Source organism: Gastrolobium bilobum, unplaced genomic scaffold, assembly GCF_033153095.1.
Source record: "Gastrolobium bilobum isolate Gb01-03AN ecotype WA unplaced genomic scaffold, APGP_CSIRO_Gbil_v1 utg184098, whole genome shotgun sequence".
NCBI lineage: Eukaryota > Viridiplantae > Streptophyta > Magnoliopsida > Fabales > Fabaceae > Gastrolobium > Gastrolobium bilobum.
In genome coordinates this window covers 20,346-29,758 of record NW_026898031.1, presented here as the reverse complement: position 1 = coordinate 29,758, position 9,413 = coordinate 20,346, and the positions used below count along the sequence as shown (strand labels likewise).

Below are 9,413 nucleotides of genomic sequence, written 5' to 3'. Positions count from 1 at the left end.
GATATAATGGCAGAGAATCACAGACCACCACCACCACAGAGGACACTGGGAGAGTACATGACTCCTGCAATGGTTCCTCCAATTGGGAGTGTTGTGCGCCCAACAGTGGAGCCCAACAACTTTGAATTGAAGCCTGCTTTGATACATTTGGTGCAGAAGGATCAGTTTGCTGGAACCAGTGCGGAGGACCCTTACTTGCACATAGAGAACTTCCTATTGTTGAGTGATACTGTGAAGATAAACGGTGTCACAAGAGATGCAATTCTGTTGAGACTATTCACTCATTCACTGACGGATGATGCAAGGAGATGGCTGCAATCATTGCCACAAGGAAGTATAACAACTTGGGATGATTTGCAAACCAAGTTCTTGCAAAGGTTTTTCTCAGCATCCAAGAGGGCCAAGTTGAAGGATGAAATTACAAGCTTTAAGCAGAAAGAGTCAGAATCTATTTATGAGGCTTGGGAGAGATTCAAGACTTTGTTGAGGAAATGTCCACAGCATGGAATTGAGGCATGGCAACAAGCAGCAATCTTCCTGCAAGGAATGACCACTAACACTAGAACCTTGGTGCATGCCACTGCTGGTGGATCATTGACTACCAAGACCCCTCAAGAAGCCTTGGATATCTTTGAGTCATTAGCATCTCAAGAATTTGATAATGCTCCAGTGGCTGACAGAAGGACAGGAATTATCAGGTTGGATGGGTATGATGCTTTGTTGGCAAGGAATGATCAACTGATGCAGACACAGAGACAACAGCAGCAACAATTAGATACCCTTATTAAGCAACTCTCTTCACAAAAGGTAGCTTCTGTGGAAACAAAGAGTGTATGTGCTATCTGTGGTAAGGGCCATGTGACAGAGGAGTGTGATTATGGGGGATCATCAGAACAAGCAGAGGTGAATGGAGTGTGGTATGATCAGAATAATCAAAGGAACTACAACAATCAGGGAAAGAATGTTTATATGCCACCATGGAAAAACAAGAATCAACACCCGGGATTCAGCTATAGTTCCAACCACCAATTGAATCCACCATTACATCCTCCACCACCACATATGAAGGAGCAGTCAAGTGATCCTGCTGCATGGGAGAAAGCGTTTGCTCAGTTATCTAAGACAACTCAGGATTATATTCAGGGTTCTACTTCATTCAGGGAAGAGACAACTGCATTTATGCAGGAGACCAGAACTTCTTTTAGAAATCAGGAAGCATCAATCAGAAATTTGGAGACCCAGATTGGTCAATTATCAAGACAGATATCAGAGAGACCACAAGGGAAATTTCCAAGTGATACACTGGTGAATCCTAAGGAGCACTGTAAAGCAATTATGACAAGAAGTGGGTTGGTACTTCAACCAGGGAAAAAGAAGGTGGAAAATAAAAAGAATGAAGAAGAGGTTGTGGTTGAAGATGTAGTCTCTGATGATGAAGGAGAGAAAATGAGAAATGAGAAAAGTGAGAAGGAAGTAGTTGTTAGAGATGTTATAGTTGGAGTTGACAAAGAAGAGGAAGGGAAGGACAATAAGAATGAAGGAGAGGTAGAAGTTGGTAAAAATGCTTCCCCACAAAAGATGATGAAGTGGGAAAAGAAGAAGATGGCTAACAAGAAAGAACAGCCAGTTAGTTTATCTCCCTATGCTAAAGTTCCTTACCCTCAGAGGTTGACGAAAGAGATTCAGAAGCAGCACTATGCAAGATTTCTGGATATCTTAAAAAATTTACAAATTAACATACCATTTTCTGAAGCACTGGAAAATATGCCTCACTATGCAAAATTCATGAAGGATCTTCTTACTAAGAAGAGGAAATTAACTGATGGTGAGACAGTGGCCCTAACAGCAGAATGTAGTGCCCTAATCCAGAAGAAGCTTCCTACAAAAATGAAAGATCCAAGAAGTTTTAGTATCTCTATTGCTATAGGAGATGTGGAGGTGGGAAAGGCATTGTGTGATTTGGGAGCCAGTATAAACTTGATGCCATTGACAGTATGTAGAGCTTTGGGAATTAACACTTTAAAGGAGACCAATCTTATTCTTCATCTTGCAGATAGATCTATCAAGAGGCCTGGAGGTGTGGTTGAAGATGTCTTGGTCAAGGTAGACAAGTTTATTTTTCCAGTGGATTTTGTGATTCTTGACATGGAGGAAGAGGATACAGAAAGTCCTTTATTGTTAGGAAGACCCTTTTTAGCAACTGCAAGATCTTTGATAGATGTTGAACAAGGAAAGTTGTTGCTAAGGGTGGATGAGGAAACAGTTACAATTGATGTATTCGAAACCATCAAGCATCCTGTTGATGTGGAGGATTGTTTTAGATTGGATGTGATACAGGAGGTTGTGGAAGAAGTGAATAAAAAACAAGAATTCCCAGTTGAGGAACAAAGATCAGAAGAAGAGATAGGTACAGAGGATTACCAAGAAGAGCCAGAAGTGGAAGAGCTTGAGAAGAAGATTGATGACATTCCAAAAGGAGCACCTAAGGTAGAACTTAAGGAATTACCTTCACATTTGAAGTATGTGTTCCTTGGGGATGATCAAACATATCCAGCAATCATTAATGCAATGTTGTCTGATGAGGAAGAAGGGAAGTTGATTAATGTACTCAAGAAGAATAAAATGGCTATTGGATGGCAGTTTTCAGATCTCAAGGGTATTAATCCTTCCTTTTGCACTCACAAAATATTGATAGAAGAAGAGGTCAAACCAGTAAGGCAACCACAGAGGAGACTCAACCCCACTATGAAGGAAGTAGTGAGGAAGGAGGTGGTGAAGTTGCTTGATGCTGGGATGATTTACCCAATTTCAGACAGTGCTTGGGTGAGTCCTGTGTAGACCGTGCCCAAGAAAGGGGGGATGACTGTGGTGAAAAATGAGAACAATGAGTTGATTCCCACAAGGACAATCACTGGCTGGAGAATGTGCATTGATTACCGGAGGCTGAATAAGGCAACCAGGAAGGATCATTTTCCACTTCCTTTCTTGGATCAGATGCTAGAGAGGTTGGCAGGACATGCTTTCTATTGCTTCTTGGACGATTATTCAGGGTACAATCAGATAGCTGTGGCACCAGAGGATCAGGAGAAGACTGCTTTTACATGTCCATATGGAATATTTGCATACCGGAGGATGCCTTTCGGTTTATGCAATGCTCCTGCCACATTTCAAAGGTACATGCTTTCCATTTTTTCAGATATGATAGAAGAATGCATTGAAATTTTTATGGATGATTTTTCTGTATTTGGTTCTGATTTTGATGTATGTCTAGGGAATTTAGATTCTGTGTTGAAAAGATGTCAAGACTGTAATTTGGTTTTGAACTGGGAGAAGTGCCACTTTATGGTGACAGAAGGTATAGTTCTTGGACACAAGGTGTCTAGGAATGGAATTGAGGTGGACAGGGCAAAAATTTCTGTGATAGAGAAACTTCCTCCACCTGTAAATGTTAAGGGTGTGAGGAGTTTTCTTGGTCATGCAGGATTTTACAGGCGGTTTATAAAAGATTTTTCAAAAATTGCTAAGCCCTTATGCAAGTTATTAGTTAAGGATCAAGAATTTCTGTTTGATGATGAATGTTTGCATGCATTTCATGTTTTAAAAGAAAAGTTGACCACTGCACCTATCATGATGGCACCTGATTTTTCATTACCATTTGAATTAATGTGTGATGCCAGTGACTATGCCGTAGGAGTGGTATTGGGCCAAAGAGTGAATAAATTGTTGCATGTCATTTACTATGCCAGTAAGATCTTAAATGATGCACAAAAGAATTATGCTACTACAGAAAAAGAATTACTGGCTATTGTGTATGCATTTGACAAATTCAGGCCATATCTGTTAGGATCAAAAGTTATTGTTTACACTGACCATGCAGCTTTAAAGTATTTGTTGAGTAAGCAGGATGCTAAACCCAGGTTGCTCCGCTGGTTGTTACTATTGCAAGAGTTTGAGGTAGAAATCAAGGACAAAAAGGGAGTTGAAAATTTGGTGGCTGATCACTTATCCAGGATTACAGAAAAAGAGCTTCAAGAAGGGCCGGAAATAGTGATCAGAGAAGAGTTTCCTGATGAACATGTTTTGGCAATATGTGCTGTAACAAAGATGGTTGGGGATAAAGTCTTATCTATCAGTACACCACCATGGTTTGCTGATTTTGCCAACAATAAAGCTGCTGGATTGATGCCTAAGGATTTAACATGGCAACAGAGGAAGAAATTTCTGCATGATGTTAAGAGGTATATTTGGGATGAGCCATATCTTTTCTATAGATGTTCAGATAGTGTGATCCGACGGTGTATTCCAGAGGAAGAACAGAAGGATGTGTTGTGGCATTGTCATGGTTCTGCGTATGGTGGACATTTTGCAGGTGAGAGAACTGCAGCAAAAGTTTTGATGAGTGGCTTCTACTGGCCCACTTTGTACAAGGATGCAAAGAAGTTTGTGGAGGCATGTGACAACTGTCAGAGAAATGGGAATATTTCTAGGCGACATAAAATGCCGTTGAACAATATCCAGGAAGTGGAGATCTTTGATGTTTGGGGTATGGATTTTATGGGACCTTTCCCTTCTTCCTACTCTAACAAGTATATATTGGTGGCAGTTGATTATGTTTCCAAATGGGTTGAGGCTATAGCTACACCAACCAATGATTCCAGGGTGGTGATTGCTTTTCTGAGAAATAATATATTTTCAAGATTTGGAGTCCCTAGAGCTATCATTAGTGATGGGGGCACTCATTTTGATAATAGGATGGTGGAGTATGCTTTGGCTAAGTATGGAGTGAGGCACAAAATAAGCACTCCATATCACCCACAGACTTGTGGTCAGGTTGAGATTTCCAACAGGGAATTGAAGAGAATATTGGAGAAGACTGTTGGGAATGCTAGGACCCAGTGGTCCAAGAAACTTGATGACACCTTATGGGCATACAGGACCGCTTTCAAAACTCCTATTGGGATGTCTCCATTTCAGTTGCTGTTTGGAAAAGCATGCCATTTGCCAGTTGGATTGGAGCACAAGGCTTTGTGGGCTGTGAGATATCTGAATTTTGATTCCAAAGCAGCGGGACAGAAAAGATTATTACAACTGGATGAATTGGATGAGTTTTGTTTGTCTGCTTATGAAAGTGCCAGTTTGTATAAGGAGAAGACAAAGCTATGGCATGATAGGAAGATCACACCTAGAGACTTCAAGGTGGGGGATCAAGTACTTCTGTTCAATTCCAGGTTGAAGCTGTTCCCAGGGAAGTTAAAGTCTAGATGGTCTGGACCGTTTGTGGTAAAGGATATGAAACCATATGGGGCTGTAGAAATCAGTTCTTTGGATTCGGACAGAAGTTTTACAGTCAATGGTCAACGATTGAAGTTATATGTTGGAAGTGCTGTTGATAGGCAACTACTGACAGTTGCTCTATTAGAGGTAAAATAGATCATAACCGTCAGGCTCGTGACGTTAAACAAGCGCTGAGTGGGAGGCAACCCACTGTACTAGGTATGTAATTCCATGTTCATACCATATCCATAAGAGGAAGAAGAAAAAGGAAATTTTTTTTTGAAAAATCAAAGAGAAATTTTTTGCTATGTGCTGGGCGCTAAAACGTCAACCATGACCGTTTTAGCGTCCCCAGAGTTCCATCATTATGAAACTCTCTGGTTGTGCGCGCTAAGACGTTCATTATGAGCGTTTTAGCGTTCACTGACAACACCAATCCATGCACTCTGGCCAACAGCGCTAAAACGCTAAGTCTTACCGTTTTAGCGCTGTGCTGCACAAAGTGTGTATTTTTCTCTGGACAAGGACGCTAAAACGCTGGTAAGCCAACGTTTTAGCGCCCTGTCACTAATTCGATATAACAGAGTTCCTCTTCTCTTTTCCTCTTCCATTCTTATACTCTGCCTCTGTTTTCCATAACGCATCTCTTATCTCCCATTTGTATCATCCATCTTCGTAGCTTCTTCCATATCTTCTCATCAACATCAAGGTATGTAACTCATCTCAATTCCTTTCATCTCACTTATCATATCTGAAGCATGCATTTATTGGGCATTTTCTAGGGCATTCACATGTTGATTGCCTGTATCTTCGAAGGATTGCATGTTGATTGAGTTTTATTGGTATTATTCTCCTGAACTTTTACTTTTGACTGGTATTTTGGGAATGAGACAACAAATCCAGTGAGTGTTGGTTCTCAGTCGTCTTCAAACAACAACCCAGCGTACACACACACAAGGTGTTCGTGGAAATGCCTGACCCAAAAATTGGCCTAGCGCTAAAACGCTCAGTGCGACCGTTTTAGCGCCCGTCCAGTTTTTACACACATTAAGGTCTAGCGCTAAAACGCTCAGTGCGACCGTTTTAGCGCCCGTCCAGTTTTTACACACGTTTAAGGCCAGGACGCTAAAACGCTCAGTACGACCGTTTTAGCGCCCAGGACCTGTTTCATACAAAATTGAGGGTCTACATTATGGCATTGTGGGGTTGTAATTCATACATGTTTTGATCAAAATTCCCCACTACAAGAGTTCTAAATCTAGGATTGTGGAATTGGATTCATGATATGTAATTGTTTGACATTTGGACTGATTTTCTCTTGTTGTGTAGGTACAATGTCTTCTCCTTCTCAACCAGCTCCTGCTACAAAAGGAAAAAAAAGATTTAAGAAGCGAGCACGAGTGAATCAAGGAGGAGATACTGAAGCTGAGCTTACCCCACAGTTTGATGCTCACTTTTGGAAAAGTGAGGAACATGAGAAAAGGTATACTGACAAGACTTCCAAGAGGCCATTTGTTAGAGAAAGAAAATTTGTTCTAGAACAGGATGAATATCCCCAGTTTCAGTCTCAGCTGAAGACCAGGGATTGGGCAACTTTTGGAAGAATACTGGGTGATAGCAGTCCTAACATAGCAAGGGAATTCTTTGCTAATGCATTTAATGGAGATCAAGGAGGCCAGAGGACCTTCACTAGCTGGGTGAGGGGAAAGAAAGTGAAGTATGATGCTCACACTATCCAAAAGCTGCTGAAGATAAGGTTCTGTGACTATATCCACAATGCCAGTTGTGAGTTCAGGAGAAACTGGCAGAATATTGAAATTCCACCAAGGAGGAGTGACCCAAACTTTGACACCTGGACCAAGATGGGGGCAGCTGAGCCTATTTTGCAGACTATAGCCAAACCTGGTGAAACTTGGGAGTTAACCAAGGATAAGGTTGCTCCTAAGTTGATTTGGTTGAGGCATTTAAATGGTGAGGCTAGAGTCTGGTTTCACTTTGTAATCTCAAATGTCATGCCCTCTTCCAACCAGGCAGAGGTTATCCTGAAGAGAGCTGTCCTGATTCACACTATCATGACAAGGGCGAAGGTGGAACTTCCTATTCTCCTTCAGGACAGCATTTATGATATGGCTCACTCTGACAGTGACTCTGCTGCTTTGGGTCACTGTTCCTTGATTCAGTTGCTTTGTCAGAAAGCTGGTGTAGATGTTACTGATAATGGGGCACCAACTAAATTGCACCCTACAATTGATGCCGCCATGATTACAAAGCAATTGAAGATAGGAGGAGGGGAGGTCACAGGATTGACTCCTGGTAGGAAATCTACAACTCAGAGTGATGATGAAATTGAAGAAAGGCTAAGGACAGGGGAGCAATGGATGGTGAACACTGACTTCCGAATGAGACATTTGCGCAGGCGTCTCCGGTTTATGCAGTCCAGCCAGCACTCATTTCAGATATACATGGTGACGATGTTGAAATCTATATGTGAGGCTCAGGGCTTGGATGTTATTGATTATCAGCCTGCTGTATACCCTCATTCTGATGAGGAAGAAGCCTTTGAGGCAATGGCCCGGACTCACTATGCTGATCATGTGGATGGAGCTGCGCCTACTGATGGTGCTACATCTTCTCATGCTGCACCCACTCCAGAGAGACAGCCTGGTGTTGATGCTACTACCACAGAGACCACTGCTGCTGCTGCTGCTGATGCTGGTGCTATGGATGAGGACAGGGGTGTTGATCCTGAGTACAACCCCTTGCCTACTGTTGATCCAGGATCATATTTGGTGTTTAGTGATGATGACGAGTCCACTGATTAGACTTCTCATTTTGTTTTTATACATTTTCTGTTTTATGGTTTTATTTTGGATATTTTTAGTTGATTGTGGTATTATTTTCATTTTGTATATTTGTTAGTACATTGAGATTCTCTGTTTGAATGATGCACTTTAAAATAGTACTGATGCTATTTGTTGATATGTGTATGTGTTTCAGAAATTGTCAACTGCTTTTTAGATTTAAATTAGTTGCTGGGGACAGCAACGTTTAAATCTGGGAATGGGGTGTGAATGAATGACATGATTGATGATTATGGTGGAATCACACAGTTGATGATGACACACAGTTGATGAGCCACAAACAGGGAAACATCTCAATCCTTTCTTTTAAAATTCTTGTGAATATAGTTTTAGGTAGTTTAGGAAGTGTTTTATATGTACAAAGGTTGGATTTAGAGTTGAGATGATGTGAATTTTATGAGGATAGGATGATCAAAGTTTTACATGATGGATTAAACATTTGTTGATGCAATTTGAAATCCCTGCATATGTGCTAAATGATATGTTTGCATGACTCATGTTATGTGAGGAGTAGAGAGATCAGGTTGATGTATATAGAGGAATTCAAGCATGCACTCTGAACTGTGAGACATTGAGCCTATACAGAAATTTTTTTGTTCAGAGAGCACTTCACTGTATGAGTAACTCTAGAACTTGCCCTGTTTCTAACTTGAAATAGTTCATGGTTTGTAAAGTAGAGCTTATTGAGGCATTTTTCTTTTGAACCAAATTTTCTTATTGCATGGAAGCCTTAAGCCAGAATTTTTGTGATAAAACTAAGAGCCCTGCACTTATTCCAGATCCTAAATTTTCAGATTATGTGTTCAGATAAGGGGTAAGGAGGAAGGCTCTGTAGGAAAGGTGTTTCTGCAATGAACAAAAATATTAAGTGTTAAGTGTTGGAAATTTGGAGAAAAAGAAGAATGCAATAAAAAAAAAGGGAAATGAGGAAGTAAAGGCACAAAGTGCTTGGTTTGGAAAAGGAAAAGAAAAAGGAAATGAGGAAAAAGGGAAATCAAAACAACACAAAGTGTTGAAAGTTGGAAGAAAAGGAGGAAGGAAGTTCAAGAAAAAGAAAAGTTGTAGAAAAGGTGGTGAAAAGAGCAAATGAAAAGGAAGAAGAGAATGAGAAGGATTAAGGAGTACATAGATAAATTCACTAGTGATCCTCCTCTTATCTGAATCTGATCCATCCTTCTGCAACATCAAATCCTACCTTTAGCCAACTACATGTCAAGCCATTTTTCCTTCTTCTATACAGAATCCTATTCTTAGTCAAGTCATACTACCAAAGCCTCT

The 9,413-nt window shown here is 40.7% G+C and overlaps 1 non-coding gene across 1 annotated transcript; it reads right to left on the bottom strand.

Moving 5' to 3' along the window:
• Nucleotides 1-402: 402 nt before the first annotated feature.
• Nucleotides 403-509, bottom strand: LOC133312288 (small nucleolar RNA R71). The gene has a single exon (XR_009751659.1). It is a non-coding gene; the product is annotated as a small nucleolar RNA R71 (small nucleolar RNA).
• Nucleotides 510-9,413: the final 8,904 nt, after the last annotated feature.